Here is a 21,502-nt window from a genome sequence, read left to right as displayed (position 1 = left end):
ATAAACTTTCATACTGGTCGAGTTGCTTTTATTTTTTATTATTTTTTTTATTTATTTTTTTTTTTTTATTGAATTTTTGCAGACATGTCAACGTTAAAACATACAACAAAGAACATGGCATGGTGTCTGATAAAAGAACCCCCCCACCCCACCCACAACGGTCATGGTCACACACACAAAAAATAATATATATAATAATAATAACAATAATAACTTTAAAAAATAATAATAATAATAAATAAATTTAAAAAAAAAAAAAATTGAAATAAAATTATAATAATAATACCAAAGAAACAGTGGTAAGACAGTAAGATACCTCTCTCACAAGCTCCAGTTAGGAGATACCCTCAGCATCAGGAGTGATAGTGAGGTTATTGATAAGGGTTAGTAGGGGATTCCAGGTTTTGTGGAAGGATATCAAAGAGCCTTTAAGCGAGAATCTCAACTTTTCCAGCTGTATACTTTGTAGGACGTCCTGTATCCACCTGTCATGTGTTGGGGGGGAAACATGCTTCCATTTAAGAAGGATGGAGTGTCTGGCTAACAAAGTGGTGAAGGCAATGACAACTTCGGGCATGTCCAGAACATATGTAGATGGTCAGCTGGTGACTGCCCACATCTATTACAGACATTGCTTCTATCGGGAAATATTTTTGCCAATCTAGCATTTGTAAAGTGGACTCTATACCTTGCACTGCAATAGACCATGCCTGGCGCATATGGATGACGAATGTACCAGGCCTAAAATATCGCTCCACTGGCTGTCAGAGATGTCAACCCCTAAGTCGCGTCCCCAGAAGTCCTTGAATGGTGCATTGGAAGCCGGATTTAGGGAATCAATTTTGCCATATATGATAGATACCAGCCGCTTTTGATCAAAGTCAAGGGTGAGAAACTGGTCAATTTCTGATTCAGGGGGGCGGTTGGGGAAATGAGGGAACTGCTTTTGAACAAAATGCCTTATTTGGAAAAAACGGAAGAGATGGTTATTGGGCAATTTGAATTTAACTGCCAAGGAAGTAAAGGACGAAAACACCCCACCCTCATATAAGTCATTAAGTGTAATAAGACCATTCTCTGACCAACTACGAAAGGCAGGGTCAGAGCAGGAGGGAGAAAATAAGTGATTCTTTAAAATTGGCGCGTGAATTGGGTGTCTCGGTGGCGCAGCCTGTAGAGCACTGACCGCATGCTCATTGCGAGCCGCGACGTCTAGATATATCTGACCTGCATTTGTCTAACAGTGGCTGAAAATTTTTGTGAAACAGATCTTTGAAGGAACTAGTAACAAACACCCCTAAGTATGTGAACCCCCCTAGCGCCTCTTTAAAAGGGAATATGGATTGGGGTGTCTTTGCCAATTGATTTACAAAAAATACTTCACTTTTTTGAATATTTAATTTATAACCAGATATACTACCAAACCGATTCAAAATGGACAATATAGGGGGAAGGGAAGTTGTGGGTTAGAGATGTATAAAAGAAGGTCATCCGCATACAGGGAAAGTTTATGGACCAGGCCGTAATGAGAGATGCCCTCAAACCCATCATGGCTACGAAGCCAGATGGCTAGAGGCTCGATAGCTAGATTGAACAACAAGGGTGAAAGTGTGCATCCCTGACGTGTCCCACACTGGAGAGGGAAAGGCAGTGATTGAATGCCGTTGGTTTGTACTGATGCAGAAGGGGAAGCATACAAAAGTTTAACCCAGGAGATAAATTTCGAATCGAAGCCAAATTTTCCTAAGACAAAAAAACAGGTAGTCCCATTCTACCCTATCAAAAGCCTTCTCCGCATCAAGCACTACTATGACTTCAGGGGAGTTAGACTGGGGAGAATAAATAATGTTAAGTAATCTCCTAGTGTTGAAAAAAGAATGTCTCCCTAAAGTAAAACCTGTTGGGTCCGGCGAAAGTATAGCTGGGATTACGCGCTGGAGGCGAAGAGACAGGATTTGCAATCTACATTTAAAAGCGAAATAGGTCTGTAACTACTACAAGAAGTAGGATCCTTATCTTTCTTCAGAAGCAATGAGATGGACGCCATAGACAAAGTAGCAGGTAATCTGCCTTCTTGAAAGGAGTCATTAAACATCCTCGCCAAAACTGGGGCTAATAAAGTAGAATATACCTTATAAAATTTGACTGTGAAGCCATCTGGACCTGGTGACTTTCCGTTTTGCATTAATTTGATCGCCTCCTGTATCTCCAGAGTGGAAATGGGGCCACCCAATTCACTGGTGATAATTTCATCAATTTTGGGGTACGTTAATGTATCAAGAGGATTAGGGGCTATTGTGGAAATCAAGGGGCATTCAGAAGTGTAAAGGTTGGCATAGTATTCAGAGAAAGATCTATTAATTTCAGCCGGATCAGAGGTAAGACAACCAGTGGGCAATTTAATTCTGGGAATTAATCTTGAGGCACTAATTGCACGGGCCTGTTGAGCTAGGAGCCTCCCAGCTTTGTCCCCATGTTCAAAGAAGTGCTGTTTTGATTGTTTCAATTGTCTCTCAACTATGAGTGTCATCAGAAGATCATGTTCAGACTGTAATACAAGCCGTTTTTTATAAAGGGTGGGGGAGGGGGAGGAGGAATATGTACCATCAAGTATGATAAGCTCATCTGAGATTTCTGACAGTCTAGCTTTTTCAACCTTTCTCACTCTGGAAACATAAGAGATGACCTGCCCCCGGACAAAGGCCTGCCCCCGGACAAAGGCCTTAAGAGCCTCCCACAGAGTGCCACTACCAACGTCGGTAGTGTCATTAAATTCCATATAGAAACGAATTTGTGCAGCAACTAAGTCTTTGAATTCACCATCTGACAACAAGTGAGAGCTAAACTTCCATATTGGAGGGGGTGATATACCAAGAGGAAAGTTGATGTCAACTGATGTAGGAGTATGATCAGAGGTAGCTATAGAGTGGTATTCGCATGAACTAACAAGATGTAACAGCTTATTGTCAAGTAAAAAGAAATCAATCCGTGAAAAGGTGTGGTGTACGTGCGAAAAAAAGGAAAAAGCTTTACTTTGAGGGTTTTTAAATCTCCAGGGATCAGAGATTCCTAATTGGGATGAATAATTCAACACTACATTGGCAGATTTGGATAGGATGGCCTGTTTAGGGGACGATCTGTCGAGATTCACATCTAGAACCAAATTAAAGTCTCCACCTATTATTATGTGGTGATTGTCAGCGTTTGGGATTTTGGCAAAAAGGTTTAAGAAAAATTGATCATCATCCCAAGTAGGTGCGTAAATGGAAACCAAAATTACTGGTGTGTTCTGTAACATGCCCGAAACCACAACATAACGGCCACTAATATCCAATATTAGTCGGTTCGAACCTGACACTCTTATGGATGATAATTGCAGCCCCTCTAGTTCTATCAGAAAATCTTGAGTGGAACAAGTGGCTCATCCATGCTCTTTTAATACGAAGTGTGTCAGATGTTTTGAGATGTGTTTCCTGCAGGAATATAATATCTACTTTGAGATGTTGCAGCCGTGTCAAGACCTTACCAACCTTAGTAGCTTTGTTCATTCCTTTAGTGTTCCAGGAGATCAGACGCACTCCTCTACCCGTCATTGTCGAAGCATTAACCATCTAGGAAGTCTTGAAAAGGTTATTTGACCTGAGATAGTGCAGTGCCAAAAGCACTGAGGATAAAGAGATAATAATAATAATAATAATAATAAATAAAAAAATAATAATAATAACGATAACATACAAATATAACAAAGTAACCACAACTGTGACCATACCTAAAGCTACCCCCAAAATACAAACCACGACTGAGCTCTATGGCTCAAAGCTTTACAGCTAAACTTTCGGTGTCTCATTCCCTATCCAAACATTGAACAACCCCGTGGGTTACAGAAGAATAAACAAGTGAACACAGAAATCATAGAATAAGAACTAGCTCAAACCAAAACCAGTAATAGTAATAACAATAACAAGAAAATAAGAAACAAAGAAATAAGTAATACAAATCGGCATATATTTGAGAAATATTCAACATGAAAACAAAGCATAAAAATATAAAGTGCTTGGGAAACAAAACACAAATGGCCCCACATATGAGCGTAACCTGAAGTAATTCAAAAGTCTTCCATGTATACAAAGCAGGCCCATGCTAGTCAGGATGGATGAATGTTATATAGTTTTTAGCCTCAACAACTGAAAAAAAATCTTTCCTCCTTCGTTACAATAGTAAACCTGACAGGAAACAGCAGGGCCAAACAGTGATCAACTCCATAAGTTGGAGAAGAGTGAACACAGAATCATAAAAAAAAACATTAAAAAACTAGTTTGAACCAAAACCATTAATAGTAATAACAATAAAATGAGAAATGAATCAATAAATAATACAATCGGCAGATATTTGAGGAACAGTGAATACAACAATAAAGCATAAAACTATAAGGTGCTTGGGGCACAAAACCCAAAATACAATATACAACAAAGAACTGTGTAGTATACATTTGCTAGAAAAGGGTTATCAACAACTAATAAATGTTGTTCCAATAGTACAAGCACCATTAAGTATGTCTATATAGAGAAAACAGTAATAAAATGAGTGAGTGAATAAAGTAATGGCCCCACATATGAGCGTAGCCTAAAATAATTCAAAAGTCTTCCATGTATTAAAAGCAGATCCGACCTAGTCAGAACGGATGGATGTTATATAGTCTTTAGCCTCGGCAACTGAAGAAAATCTTTTCCTGCTTCCCTCCTTCATTACAATAGCAAGCCTGGCAGGAAACAACAGGGCTGGCTTGAGGCCCAGATTATAGAGCTCCGACATCACCTCACGGTATTTGTACCGTTGTTCCATCACTTCTGGAGTGTAATCCTCATAAATGGCGATGGGAGAGCCTCGATATTGTAGCTTGCCTCTCCTGGCCCGGGCTTCACGTATGATCTTTTCCTTCTGCTGGTACCAGTGCAACTTAATGATGACAGGCCTCAGTCTCTGTCCTGGCCCTGGTTTACTAGCAAGTGTCCGATGATCCCTGTCACACTCTGGCAGCGAATCCAAGACGTCACCGCCCATAACCTCCGTCAACAGTTTAGAGAAAAATGCGGTGGGTTGAGGTCCCTCAATGGACTCGGGTAAGCCAATGACTCGGATATTGTTGCGGCGACTACGAGACTCGAGATCAGTGACTTTGGCTAGCAGCTTAGCATTGGTCTCTGTTAGCGTAGCACATATTGTTTCCAGAGCCCGGAAACACTCATCCTGTAGGTTGGCGTTGGACTCGAGCAAAGCAATCTTCTGAACATTGTCCGTTACTGTAGTTTGAATTCGGTCCAGCTTAGCTTCGAGTGTCGAAATGGTCGCCCTGAAGTCTGTTGAGAGGGCCTTTCTATGTTCTTCTAAGAGGCTAGCTATGGTCGCCATGTTGAGTTTGTTGCTAGCTTCTCCAAGATGGTCTGATTTAACGGCATATTCTTTTTTATTTTGTTTCGTTGATTTGGCTGCCATATTTCAGTTATATGTTGCTCAAAATAACAATAGCATCCACTTGATGGTACATCCAAGCAAAATTACGGGGTTTAGAAGGGTTAAACGAATAAATATTGCAGGAGCGAGACTAAACGCGTGTCTACTCCATTGTACCCAACCGGAAGTCTCCTGCTTTTATTTTTCTAAGCTTTTTTTTTTATATTAACATTTTTATTTGCACTTAACATCAGGTTAAATCAATAAGACATTTGACATACTGCATGTTCAGGTATTAAAGGTACATGAATGTAGGGATGCAGCCCGGGACTAGGACAAAATGTGGCCTCGGGCAAGTATGCGAGCCCATGCACTGATCCAACACCACACAATCCATCCCGTGATACTAGCCCATCCACACGGCCCAGGCAATCATGCAGTGCCAGTGGAGAGTGCAATCATGCAGTGCTCAGCTAGAGCTAGCAAAATGTCAGCAAGCTGCTGACGTTTCACACTGGAAAATCCCACCAGCAAAACAACAATGTGTACAGTATGGACAGCTTTAATTGCGAAGTGTGGCACTAATAGAGCCAATTTCACATCAGCCACGTGAGGTACCTTTTGTCAATCATTTCAACAGAAAAAGGAACTTAAAATATGTGGTATTAAGTCACGGACATATAAAAAAAGTAATAAACAAAACAATGTCCACTGAAGGGGATCGAAGAAATAACAGAAGTGGGAATTGTAGAATTTTTAAATAGACTGTAGACTGGAAAGGGAAATTAATAAATGCATTGATGGTAAGTGAGCCAAGCAACAGTCTATGATTTAAATGTTGAATTACCAAACTAGAAAGCTAGGAGAGTAAGGTGAACAGAACAACAAGTTACCTCAAAAATAAAATTGATGAAGAAGACATAGACATGTAATGTAGACTCACCGTGTTCCAAATGCCAAGTTAGCTCACAATGTTACAAACAGTGTTACAAATTTGTGAGCTAATAGGCTAACATTAACGTTGAGCTATCTAACTTAGCTTAATCTTTCTCTAGACATTGAATGGTCTTTAAATATCAAAATTGTAGTAAAACAATGAATAACAATACAAACAAATGTACACAACATAGACAACGCCTCAACTGTTTAAATTCAAACAATCGCAATAATAATGACTTTTACTCACTATCTCTCTCTATCTCAATTCTCAATACAAGCCCTTTACAGGAGCAACTGCTGACTAAGTTGAATTATTATGTTCTGAATGCTTAGACTCATCAATCATATTGAGAACGACTACAAGATTAGAGGGGCTTGAAGTTACAATAGGTAATTTCGGACTCCTAACAGTCAAGAGAGGAATTGCAACAACAAACATCCTCAAACCACAACACTGTTTATGCTTCCCACAGTCTATGAATATAAACGTAATATAAAGCGTGATTATGCAGTTCAGTGTTCTCATGCACTCTTTTGGAAAGGTGACAGTGACAAACGTGACAGAGCCTGCCATTTTTTTGTGTTCTCGTAAGAAAATGTTTGAACAGGTGACTTTATGAAATGTTGACTTTAATGTGCCAAATAACACTATTTACAGTCAGGTCCATAAATATTGGGACATCGACACAATTCTCCTCTTTTTGGGTCTTTACACCACCACAATGTATTTAAAATAAAACGAACAAGATATGCTTTAACTGCAGATTTTCAGCTTTAATTTGAGGGTATTTACATCCAAATCAGGTGAACGGTGTAGGAATTACAACAGTTTGTATATGTGCCCCCCACTTTTTAAGGGACCAAAAGTAATGGGACAATTGGCTGCTCAGCTGTTCCATGGCCAGGTGTGTGTTATTCCCTCATTATCTCATTTACAAGGAGCAGATAAAAGGTCTAGAGTTCATTTCAAGTGTGCTATTTGCATTTGGAATCTGTTGCTGTCAACTCTCAATCAAGAGAAGACTTCACCAGAGTGAATACAGAGGGTTCACCACAAGATGTAAACCATTGGTGAGCCTCAAAAACAGGAAGACCAGATTAGAGTTTGCCAAACAACATCTAAAAAAGCCTTTACAGTTCTGGAACAACATCCTATGGACAGATGAGACAAAGATCAACTTGTACCAGAATGTTGGGAATAGAAGAGTATGGAAAAGGAAAGGAACTGCTAATGATCCAAAACATACCGGCGTTTCAACAGATACCCATGGGGAGGAGGATCAGGGAGGGTGGGAGGAACAAGGGAGAAATGGGGACCACAAAGGAATGGGAATGATGAGGGCGGCAGTAAGGGGATCTCGGTAGGGTCTCAGACAGGAACGGGGTTCTCGGAAGGCAACGGGGGTCTCGGAAGGGAGCTTGGGGTCTCGGACGGAAACGGGGGTCTCGGAAGGGAGCTTGAGTCTCGGACGGCAGTGGGGGTCTCAGTACTGGAGTGAATACAGTTGTGTTCAAGAAAATCGCAGTACAACATCAGTAAGATGATGAACCACTGTTATTAGTAGTAGTGATATTTCTGCCTTCAGTATTGCTCAGTATTGCTTTGTGGAAAGGCTTTGTCATAGAGGTAGGGAGGGGCCAGACCAGGTATGAAAAGCCTACTTACCTGGCAGGACTGCATACCACATAAATATTCATTGAAGAAAGGCAATTAGCCCTTTGTCAACTGGTGTTGAAAAATAGTAGTGACAACCCTAGGTTTTTGTCATTTATTTTATATTTATAATTGGATTTGCTTCAATATTTTATCATCTGTTGATACCCAAGACCTAGATTAACAAATTTTAGTGATCCGAAAATTTTGTTACAATAGATTCGTGTAATGTTTCTGAATCTGTCCTGTCTGTATTAGTGTTTATTATTGTTTATTCTTGTTATTTATTGTTTCCCATTACAGTTATTACATTCATGATCCCCTGTTATGTCTGTGTCTGATTGTTTACGAGCCCAAGTCACTCCCCTGCCTGCGTGCTCCACTATTCAGGTGTTGAGGACTTTGTAGTTTCCTCCTCCCGTACGGCAAAGAATCTTGGGGTGACTCTTGATAACTGCCTCACCCTGGCTCCACAAGTATCCTCCACTGCCAGAACCTGCAGGTTCTTTCTCTATAATATACGCCGTATCCGTCATCTCCTGACTGAGAAAGCCACCCAGCTCCTAGTCCAGGCGCTCGTCATTTCCCGCCTGGATTACTGCAACTCCCTCCTAGCCGGTCTCCCAGCGTGTGCCATCAAGCCCCTCCAGCTGGTCCAGAATGCTGCAGCCCGCCTGATCACCAGTCAGCCCAGGTCGGCTCATGTCACCCCGCTTCTCATTGGCCTCCACTGGCTTCCTATTGCCGCACGCATCCGTTTCAAGGCCCTAGTGTTGCCATTTCAGGCTGCTAAGGGGACTGCCCCACCTTACATACAATCCTTGATCACTCCCTACTCCCCAGCTAGGTCACTCCGGTCTGCCAGCTCTGGTCGCCTTATGGTTCCCTCTCTACGTGCACCTGGCGGTCGAGCTGCACGTTCACGCCTGTTTTCCGTTCTGGTTCCTCAGTGGTGGAATGACTTGCCTACCACTGTCAGAACAGCAGAATCCCTCCCCCTATTTCGACGCAGACTCAAAACCCACCTTTTCAAACTCTACCTTAGTCCTCCCTCCTGATTTCCCCTGCCCCTCCTTTCTGATATCCCTATCCTTGTCTAACCCCCCCCCAAAATTTTTTTTTTTTAATTGCACTTATGATGACGACTATGTTTAGAACAGCATTTCATGTGTATTTTGCTAGTTCTGGATGTGATGCTTTGACTTATGGTAGAACCTATGCACTTGTAAGTCGTTTTGGATTAAAAGCGTCTGCCGAATGACAAAAATGTAAATGTAAACGGGGTTCAACCTTCCTTCCAAACTCGCATTCATTTCTTCCACCTTCTCTCGATAGTTAAATGTTGTAAAGCACTATTCTTACTAACTACTACTAATCTAGATATTATACAGTACTATTCTGATTAATACACTTACTGTCTGTCTAAAGTTTAGTTGGTAGTTTAGATTTAATCACGTAACTAACTCACTAACGTTATCTCCTAGCTTTCCACGCTGTTCTATAACTCTGCCTCCCTATGCTATCCCTGATTACTTGCTTAGTTTCAGCGAAGTGTTCACACCTGTCTCTGACTATCACTACGTCTTCAATCTATGCAAATGTCTACTCCCTAATCTGGAGCCGTATGTTTTACATGTTTGTTAACGTGCATCCAGTTTGCATTTTCGTCTCCCCCCTGTTATTGTATTGTTACCCTATTATGTTTCCCACCTGTTGTCTATTTGTTTAGCCCACCTTCTCCCTAGCCCCACCTAGATTGTCATCTTCCCTCATGTATTTAAACCTCAGTCTCTGCTTCACTCCTTGTCAGAACGTTGATTATTTATAGTGCCATATCACTATACAGCACTAGAAATGATCTAGGAACTCCTTGTACGCCTATTTTTGAGATTCCTGAAAGACACCCCTTTGATTTTGATTTTCGAGTCATGCCTTGGTTTGCGCCTTGGTTTTCCCTCTGGTTTTGTTTGGCCATCTGCTTTCTTCATTTTGATTATTTGCTTTTTTTGTAACTTTGGTTTTTGCCTTAGCCTTTTTATACTTTCGCCCTTTGATTACCTGGATTTTTACCTTTTGCTTGTTTACTCTACTATTCTTTTGCTTTCTGTTTTTTGGCATTGTCTTGGATCTCTTGGTTTTTGAACATGGAATTTTCAACCAATGAACTTTTGAACCAATTTTCAACCAATGAGCTTGAATTATTGTACAGCTGTATATTTTGAAACCCAAATTTAAGGACTATAAACACAGGTGAGGGGGAGACAACATGTCAGTGAGACTATTTCAATGATAGGAAGGGATTTACAATGGTCTTGTAACAATGTTTTAACACAAAAGTTTTACCTATTGTACCATTAACATGCGCAAGAGAGAAGAGAGGAAAATAACTGCTGGCAGTAGTTTTATTGATCTAAGGGGGAGGAACCAGGTAAGAACTGGCCTATCATGAAGCAGTGTTAACTTTGTTATGCATTCACCACTGAAGTACAGCTACTGCAGCCAATGTAAAACATAAATAAATCATGCAGAGAATTTGCCTAATTTGCCTACTGGATTTTTCCAGTATCATTTTTAATCATCAAGATTAAAACGAAAAAATCTTGAGTTGGACAGCCCCTTTGCTGTCCAACTTAACCTCCCACCTCCCCTATGCTGCTTCCACATTTCCCATATCAAGCCCTTAATGTCACGTTTCATGCTTGTCATGTCATGTTTCATGTTTAGTTATTATCTTAGTTATTTTAGGTGTCATGTCACGTATTATGTTAGTCTAGTCTTACGTTTTATTTCTTGTTAGGTTTCATTTTCATGTCATGTTACATTTCATGTTTAGTTGTTATAATTTCATTGTTAGTCTTATGATGTCATAGTCACAAACTTGTTATGTCACGATGTATGTTGTTTCATGTTATGTTGTTCCGTTCATTGTTTATCATACTTTTTTGTGTCTTTCCGCAAACCTTCCATTCATGCTTTCTCTCTCTCCCTTGCTGTCACTCACACTTCCCTAATTGTTTCATTTTCCTGTGTCTACTTACTAATCTACTAACGGTAGATCAGGATTTGGTAATACTAACATTCTAACCATGTTTTCATGTTTACCTTACGTTTCTTGTGCATGTCATTTACTAATTTACTAACACTAGGGCAGTATAGGTTTATTGCTAACGATTACTAATTATCTTGTTAACTTGTCAATCCTCCACACCTGATTCCCATTCCATTCCATTATCAGGAGACAATTAAGGGGTTGATGAAATATGGGATGCAGTGTCAGGGAGGTGGGAGGTTAAGTTAGACAGCAGAGGAGCCAATGACCCTGGTGATGGAGTAGGGTTTGATGAAGTGAGGGGCTAGTTTGGGGGAAGGTACGGCCCCAAAGAGAACTCATGGGTGCCCGAACAGCACATATTAGACCTCTCCCTTATCGCAGCCTTTTTTTCTGAACACATTGAATCATAAATAAATAAATAAACATCTTCAAATCAGGTAGGTAGCCAGGTGCAGACACAGACAGTGAAGGCTAACCAAGCACACTAAAAAGGGTGGAATAAAAGTAGAAACAAGTCATGTCCACAGTGCGATTAAATGATTCTGTGCCGAAAACCAATTTAATGGGTGGATGCTTCACAACTCAGATCTTCTTTTTTTCTTCTTCTTCAGGGAAGCACTTGAAAGTGGCTTATCTCTTGGGAGGAGACTTTCCCCAGGTGACTCATTGAAAAGCAGAGAGAAGGCAGCAGTCTGTCAACCTTGTGTTTATGCTATTCATTTGTTCGGGCAATTGCTTAAAGCAAGACTCTAGCTATACTAGAAGTACTGGGTGGCACAGAAAGTTGTGGGATGTGCCATGAGGGACTCTTAGCTGCCCATGGCAAGTGAGGGAAAAAGAAGCTGGAGGTACAGATCATTGGTCCAGCAGTTCCTCAATCACTCAAAACCCTTTCACATTGAAATAAATATAATAAAGTTAGTAACAAATCTTCCTGCATAGTGCCCCCATCTCAGTAAAGAAAAAAAATCTAAAGCATGATATACTGTTGTGTTTATGGATCCACCACAGAGGCAAACACAAGGAAATGGCAAGACTGGTGTAATCACCTGTGTGGAGTTTGGGGACTTTTAGAGATTGTTGATCCCATACCCCCATGTCAGGGTCAATGGCATCTAAATGTGAACATCTGCTCTTACTGCTGAAAACAAGGGTATAAACAAAGGTTTTAATGTAAGTTCCGCAGAAGGAGAAGGCCGATGCATGCTAAGTGTGAACCTGTGTCCAGTGAGTGTTTGGTGCTCTCTTGTGGTTGAAAAACAGACATTGTGAAATAACTTTTGTGTAGAACAAGCAGGACATTTGATGCATCAAGAGGTTCATATTTTATGTGAAAGTATGCAACACATGATACATTTGGGAGAGATTTGCATCTGATAAACAAATAAACACACAGCACGAAAATGCCAATCTCAATAGATACCAAACATTATTTAACTTTCAGCTCTTTCAGCTGTGGCTGCATATTAACATGAGGAGATATAATATCAGATCTTCTTTTCTTTTTCCACCAAGTTGGTGCTATTTTCTCATCTAAACATTAATCAACAGCTGTTTTTTCTGCTGCATTCCTTTTAGTCTGTTTTTTTCTATTTTCTCCCCTTCTCTCGAGTGTGCACACACAAAGCAATACGTTCCTTTCTTACTACCTTCCTCTGTTTCTCTCTGTGGTTATCTCACCCTGTCTATCTGTGAATCATGCGCTTTATCTATCACAATTTCTCTTGCCTGGTACCCCTTTGCTCTTTAACATCCATTGCCACCCTTTCTCAGTTTCACTATCTAAGCCTTTCTCTCTAACCCTTCTTTCAACCCTCATTATCAACAAACCTTGCAGACAACCTGTATGCCACAACTTTTTATTCCCTCTTATCCATCTCACTCCTGTTTTATTCACACACGCACACACACTGATTTCTATGGCTGCTAAGATCTCTATCTCTTTCATTATCTTAGATACATTTATGTAACTCACATTCTCTCACACTCAATATAAATACTTACTGACACTCAATACAAATACAATCAGAAAAATAATCTGAGCACCATAATGCATGAGACACTGTCATATAAAGTTTCAGTAAAAAATTCCCTTATAATCTTGCACACAATCTTATCACTTTGACTGTATAAACTATCCACAATGATGTAGCAACAATGATCAAAAGATTCAGCGTGTTACTACTTAAACTTATGAAGTAGATCAAGCATAGATTTATAATCCTGCTTAATTTGACATAAAAACAAGAGAAAAAGAGCACCCACATACTGTATGTTTGGGATCAATGGGCCGCATGTTTGAAACAATCTCATATTCTTTTTTTAACATTCACTTTCTTTTTTGAAAGATGGCTCGTATGAGTTAGGGTTGTGAAATCTTCACAAACCTCTGTTGTCCGATCGCCCCCCAGTGATTGCCGATAGTTGATTCAATCGGCTGAGGGCAAAAAAATACCTTCTTTACACATCTTTGCCAACTACCAGCCCTGTTCTATCTGTTATTCTGGATTTTTTCTATATTCCATTACGATTATGAAAACCTGCAGTGATGCACAACAACTGTAATAGCTTTCCAATGTCAATTCTCAGTACATGTGTGATTATTTACTATGATAAAAGAACAAATAAAATCATACTAAATCAGGTGTAATTGTTGAGCATACAGTTCATTGGTAATTCCACATACGCTCAAAGACACGTTCCGTGCACACTGTCCATGCACTTTACACAATACTGGATACACCGTCAAAAACTGTTTTCCCTTCCACTTTACCACCTGTTACTCTCACCTAAACGAGCACCAGTAAATAGGCACATCTCAGTCATGTTCAATCTAATGGCCAGGCAAAACAGAACAGAATAGTCATCAACAACTGATAGTAATATGACATGATAGTAAAACTGACAGTTTGACAAAACATCAAACTTCAAAAATATAGGGCGGTCTGTAGTGTAAGTAAATGACTGGGACATGCAAGGTCAGTGGTTCTAATCCCGGTGTAGCCACAATAAGATCCGCACAGTGATTGGGCCCTTGAGCAAGGCAAGAGGATTATCTCCTGCTTAGTCTAATCAACGGTAAATTCAATCTTGAAAAATGTCTTCAGTTTATACAATGTCGACACTGCCATTTTTTTAACAGATTAATATGCCTGTAAAATAATAATGCAGACTTGATAAAATTAGCTAATGCTTTGATTTGGAATTTAATGTTTCCACTACATTTGAAATATTGAATTAAAAGCTATTCACTTTTTTAATGCACTGCTATTTATTTGAACACAACTGTACAATTTCTAACATTCATATGACAACAATTCTACTTATTTAAAACCCAATTTTCAAGACAAAATTGACAATATCAATATATACTGCACACAATGTACTGCAGTATTTGTTTTTTATTCAATCACTCAAGAGATATATTGCAATTAATTCCTTTATAAGTTTTTATTAGCTGGACATTAAGTAATCCACTTAAAAGTTGCAAAAGTGTATACATTTTATTTGGCAGATGCTCTCATCGAGAGCAAATTTCAAAGCAAAGGTACACAGAAAACACATAGGCGACCAGGAAAAACCCCCTGATGGCAGATAGGAAGAAGACTCAAGGGGAGAGCCCATCCTCCTGTGGCCGACTCAAGGTATGCGTTTTAATGACCAACACAGCCAAACAGTAATTGTTCTCATTGATGAAATTAGGTTCAATTAAGCGACGGTCCTGAGGGGGTGGCTCAGACGGTGGGTGGGACCAGGAGGTAATGGTGAGGAGGAACATTACATTATAATAAAGGCATTTAGGAGATGCTCTTATCCAGAGCGACGTATGATGAAGTGCAAATCAAACCCAGGATCAAGTTCATTCAGGACCCAAGAGGAAAGTACCATGGTTGGTAGCTAGAATACCCCGAGTACTACAATAACTATAAATAATCTATGGCATACACAAGGCTAATAATGGTAGTGAGGTTGGGAGGGAAAGTTGCAGCCTGAAGAGATTAGTCTTCATTCTGCACTTGAAAATGGTCTCTGCTGCTCTGACATCCACAGGAAGGTCATTCCACCACTGCGGGGCCATAACAGACAGCAGTCGTGACCGAGAAGTGCAGATGCGATGAGGGGGAGGTGTCAGGCATCCCAAAGTAGCAGAGCGGAGGAGTCTGGCTGGTGTATAGGTTCTGATTAGTGATTGAATGTCTGCTCTGCAGGGGCTGATTCCTTAACTGCCTGGTATGCGAGCACTAAAGTTTTACATTTGAGGCGAGCCATAACAGGCAGCCTGTGGAGGTCGCTGAGCAGGGGGGTGACGAGAGAATGTCTGGGGACATTGAATACCAGACGAGCAGATTACAGTATCTGGGATTTGGGTCAAGAGCTGGCACTATAGAGAGGGAAAAATTTAGTTGGCTGTCAGGGAAGAGAGCAACAGGTATTAACAGGGACATTGGGGATTGTAAAAGTGCCCCTACCAGAAGTTATCTATGGCTGCAAAGCAACAAGGACAGTGATTGAAACCCCAAGGAGGTATGGGAGTGAGACAACTGAACCCACTTATCAAGTGCCAATAAATAGTCAACAGTATACTCGAAAAAAAAAAGCAGTATGATGCAGTATGAAGTAATACAATAGCCAACATGGTACATGGCTAGTATAAGTCACTGTTATAGTGCCTATATATATATATATATATATATATATATATATATATATATATATTCCTAAAATGCTATATGAAATTGTGCACATTTTAACAACATTATTTTAAAATGTGATACATGTACTCTTTTTCCTTGTGACCCACACTCAAAGAATATTCATGACAGGTACTTAATAATAATAAACAATGATAAACTAACACAGGACAGAACACAGGAACATAACAGAATTCATAATTTCATCACCCTTACATAATGTGAATAAAGAAGCTCTCAGTTTATCTGCCAATGTATTATTCAGATTTTTGGTCTCAACCGGTTCTTTCTTTTTCATTGATTAACAAGCATGTACATGATCTGAATAATACATCGTCAGGTTTCCATCCAGTCTACTTCCAGTTCAGCAACCACCTCTATCAGGAATTAAAGGGGGGGGGGGGGGGGTAGAGAAACAGTTGAGTGCCATCATTACATTAATGGCATTTGGCAGACATACAGTTGATTAAACTAAGCAGGAGATAATCCCCCCTGGAGCAATAAGGGGTTAAGGGCCTTGCTCAAGGGCCCAACGGCTATGTGGATCGAACCGCCGACCTTGCAGGTCCCAGTCATGTACCGCTACAAGCTGCCCCCTCATCAATTGGGACCATCATCAATGGAGACTTCCATGCTTGACTATGCAGCTTTTTGACACATTGATGTTACATAAACCTGAAGTTATGGATTGGAATTAAACTAATTTAAGAGTACTATTCATGTTTTGCTTTTGGCACCAGTGACTTAATAAATAGCAATACAACCGGTAACCACTGAAGTTTTCAGAGGTAATGAAAATTCCTGGTTGTTCAACGAACCAAATGTGTTTACTATCTATGGTAGTGCACCTAGCTGGCTAGCGGCGTAGCTGGCTTTAAACTGCTGGTTTAAGCTAATACAAACAAATTGATATACATGTCATAATAAATGCAATGAAAAGGCTAGAGAATGATTCATCATATTGTATTAAAATGCAATTCCGAAATAAGAAAGTTTTTATACATTACATTAATGGCATTTGGCAGATGCTCTTATCCAGAGCGACGTACAACAAAGTGCAAAGCGCATACCTATACCAGGGATAAGTGTGCTGAAAGACTCTAAAGGGAAGTACAACTTCAACTGCTGCCTGTACAACAAAGATAAGGACCAGTGCCTAGCCAGGCACCCGCCATTATAAGTACATAAGTAACATACACTCACCAAGTACTTTATACAATGTACGTTTGAAATTAAATATCAACCTTGGCTTACCGGTATTGTGTTATGTACGACACTGAGGACCCAGAGGCAGACCACGGGATAATCCAAAAACGTAGTGTTTATTCTGAGTTCAAGCCGAGAGATCCAAGACAACACCAAAAACAGTAAGCAAAAGAATAATCGGAAAAACAAGCAGGGAAGCCTGAAGAGTGTGAACTGTAAGTCTTAAGGTGCAAGGCCTTAGGTGGCGTAATCTGGTCCTTTGCCATTTTCAGGTAACCGAGGGTTACAAAGTGGCGTAATCGGCAGGATTGTATCTTCTTAACAGAGATGAGTATTCCAGTCAGCATAGGGACTGATGGACCATTGCCTGGTTCTGCAGTTGAACGATTATTGTATATTCCCAGAGAAAGGAAATGTCCTGTATTTCCGGGAATTTCAGGGATTGGGTTTGAAGAATGGCTGGAGGAGGTTAAGGCTAGCAGTAGGGCTAGACGCTTGGGAGAGTTGGATGAAGCCTATTTCATGTATGACCCCCTAGAGGGGGAAGCTAAAGACGAAATTAAATATCGGAGTAAAGCTGAAAGGGAGGATCCTGTTAAAATAACTTCAATTTTGAGAGAGCTATATGGTTGTGTTAAGTCCTATGTGGAGTTACAGGAGAGTTTCTTTTCACGTAAGCAGCTGGAGGGAGAATCATTACAGGAGTATTCACATGCTCTTTGTTCTTTGATGGATAAAGTAAAACAATGTGCCCCCACAGCTATGACAAATTTTGACATACTATTACGTGATCAGTTCATTGAGTATGTGTTTGACCCAGCCCTTCGTAGGGAACTTAAGCGCTTTGTTCGCCGGTTTCCCCACCTAACCATGCTTGAGGCCCGGGCTGAAGCCATCCATGGGAGCGGGAGGGTAGGCCTAGTGAATGTGGGAGGAGTAGGAGTTTTTCAGTCCCATCTCTGTGTGCCTTTCAGTATTCTAGGCCCTCATGTAATCCCAAAGCAACACCCTCTGGTCAGTCTAGTGTAGAGTTGGCTGAGCTTAAGGGGATGCTATTAAAACAGCAAGAGCAAATTAATCATCTACCTCAAAGCATGGCCTCCTTATCAGCCCCTCAGCGTTCCATGAGACCAAGCAGCCCAAATGCAGTCATCTGCCGCAGGTGCCAGCAAGCAGGGCACTATGCACGTGAATGTGACAACGAACGTTTTGAGGTACTACATCCTCGTCCCCCTGTTGCCCAAACCAACATTACTTCCCAGCCGTCGGGAAACTAATCGCCTCCAATGCGCTGAGTCACGCATTGGAAGGGGGCAGCATTGGCTCTAGTCTACCTACCCCGGTAAGCCAGCCCATCTCCTCTTTATTAGGTCGGTGTCCCACGGTAACTGTCAAATTGGCTGGGGTTAGGGTAAATTGTCTGTTAGATACGGGGTCAATGGTATCCACTATACGGGAAAGTTTTTTTTCGACAGCACCTGCAGGGTCAACTTAAGGATTGTAATTGGTTGCACCTGCAAGCAGCTAATGGCCTCGAAATACCATATATTGGGTATGTTGAGCTAACTGTTGAGGTTTTGGGGAAGTCTATGTCCAAGCGAGGTTGGCTAGTGGTGAGGGACCCCCCTGGGCCCACTACCCTTAGTACGCCAGGGGTGTTAGGGATGAATGTCATAAGGGAATGTTATTCTGAATTATTTTCTGCACGTGGCCCTGCTCTTTTTGACAACCCAACAGCCTTTCCGGACTGTAAACATTGGAAGGAAGCCTTTCAGTTATGCCATCGAGCCCAGGTTAAGGCCCCTCGCTCCACCGGGTTGGCAAAGGTAAGAGGCCGGAAGGCCGTCTATATACATGCAGGTTCTGTTAAGTTTGTGGCATCCACATGCTCTCAGCAGTTTCGTGAAGCCCCAGGGTTTGTCCTACTTGAGCCCCCCAGTACTACCCAGCAGTTGCCCAGTGGTTTGATGCCCCTCTCTGCTCTCCTCAAAGTGCATAATGGCACTGTGTATGTCCCAATTTTGAATGTGAATAAGTCTAGCACTGTCCTCCATCCATGCCGCCCGGGACTCCTGACGCAAGCCCAGATAGTAAGTTTGCCCCCTGGGGTCACAGAGAAGGTGGAACCATTGGTTGAGGTTGCAGGTAGGGTGTGAACAACGCATGGACTAACTGTTCCCGTTTATACTCAAACTGGTAATTGTAACTCAGTCCTGCAGCAAATTCAGGAGTTTAACCTGTCAGTGCTTCCCCAGTTAGAGCAAGAGAAGGTCAGGGGTCTGCTGAGGAAATACGCTTCAGTGTTTTCATCATCCGAGAGTGACTTGGGATGCACCACATTGCTATTGCACAACATACCCCTTCTAGAGGACAGGCCAGTGAGGCAAAGATTCAGGCGTATTCCCCCTGCGGATTATGAGGCTGTCAAGGCCCATATAAGGCAACTATTGGATAGCCAGGTTATCCGAGAGAGTTGCAGCCCCTTTGCCTCTCCCATTGTGCTGGTTAAAAAGAAAGATGGTAGCCTCAGGATGTGTGTCGACTACCGACAATTAAACAGCAGAAACCAAAAAGACGCATTCCCGCTGCCTCGCATTGAGGAGACGCTGGATTCTCTGTCTGGTGCCCAGTGGATACCATCAAATTCAGATTTGAAGAGACTACAGGAGCTGGACCCAACCATCAGTGCCTTTCTCACCTCCTCCCCTCCATCAGGTCTGAGAATCTTACGGTACAGAAGGTCATTTACCTGGGTTATTCGACCCCACTCCCGCCACAGCGCTTGAGCAGTTGCTGGCAGCCCCTCTCGTTCGGCCCGACTTGGCATGCGTCCGGCCTGCCAGCATCTGCTCAAGCGCTGTGGCGGGAGTGGGGTCGAATAACCCAGGTAAATGACCTTCTGTACCATAAGATTCTCAGACCTGATGGAGGGGAGGAGGTGTTGCAACTCTTGCTTCCTGAGTGCCTAAGGGAAGAAGTTTTGACCCAGCTCCATGATGCGCAGGGACACCAGGGAAATGACCGGACAGCTGAACTGGTCCGACAACGGTGCTTTTGGCCAAGGATGGCCAAAGATATTAAAGAGTGGTGCCAACATTGTACCCGATGCACTCTTTCTAAAGTCTCTCAGCCACAGAGTTGGGCCCCTATGGGTCACCTGCTTGCAACCCGGCCAAACGAGGTGGTTGCTATAGACTTTTCGTATCTAGAGCCTTCCAGAGATGGACAGGAACAAGTGTTGGTACTAACGGATGTGTTCTCTAAATTCACCCAGGTTATACCCACCCGAGATCAACGGGCATCCACCGTGGCTGACGTCCTCCTTAAGGAATGGTTCTACCGGTTTGGGGTGCCGGCTCGGCTCCATTCAGATCAGGGTAGGTGCTTTGAGAGTGCTATTGTTCATCAGCTGTGTGACCTCTACAAGGTTCAGAAGACTCGCACTACACCATACCACCCTCAAGGAAATGGTCAGTGTGAGCGCTTCAACCGAACAATGCACAATCTATTGCGCACCCTTTCAACTGAACAGAAGAGCCGTTGGCCACAGTATCTACCACAACTAGTCTTTAGCTATAACACTACAGTCCATCAAACTACAAAGGAGTCTCCACATTTCTTGATGTTTGGCCAGGAACCTCAACTCCCTGTTGACTTTCTGCTGGGTCGAATCTCTGGACCACGGAGTGGCACTGTTTCAGAGTGGGTCCAGGAACACCAGAGGCGCCTAGAGGTAGTCTTCTGCAGTGTGCGGGAGCGGCTGAAGCAAGCAGCTGGGCAACGGAAAGCAAGGCATGACCCGAAGGCACAGTGTGGACCGTTGATGTGGGTCAGCTGGTGTACTTACGAGACCATTCGGTACGTGGCCGTAACAAGATCCAGGATGCCTGGTCCCCTGTAGTATACCAAGTATTACGAGCTCCCAGCCCTGGTGGTGTGGTTCACACGGTGGCGCCAATGCAAGATCTGGGCCGACCACAGCAGATACATCGGACCATGATTAAGTGCGTTCCACCTAGCAGGCACCCCACTCTCACACCAGTGACTCAATCTACGGACACGCCAGCCGAAGACCCTCCCCAAGCAGACCCTCTATACCAAGATGATGACCCTGTCCCAGGGGTATTGTTAGTAGTACCATCTTCACCGGACCAGGATTCACGAATGCCTTCCTTGCTGTCCAGTTCCCATTTGCCATCTACACAGGAGATTGACCTCAGGACCAACAATCCAATACCGGATGTGTATATGGATACCCTACCAAACATCAACCAGGTTACATCTCCCACCAGTACTGGCGTTACCCGTCGGAGTACCCGACCAACAGCGGGGCAACATCCCAACCCACACCGTCTTCCGGTCTCAGTGGTGAGTTTGGGTATTGGGGCTGCAACCCCTTGGGTACCTGGCCTTATAGATCCATTGTGTAGACCAAAGAATTAGTCTGTCACACTGTTTTTCCTTACTCCTCAGTCATGGGAAATGATCGACGGGACGTCGATTCATATG

This window comes from Conger conger, chromosome 7 (genome assembly GCF_963514075.1).
Source record: "Conger conger chromosome 7, fConCon1.1, whole genome shotgun sequence".
Taxonomy (NCBI): domain Eukaryota; kingdom Metazoa; phylum Chordata; class Actinopteri; order Anguilliformes; family Congridae; genus Conger; species Conger conger.
The sequence above is the reverse complement of the archived record's forward strand: the minus strand, read 5'-3'. Positions refer to the sequence as shown.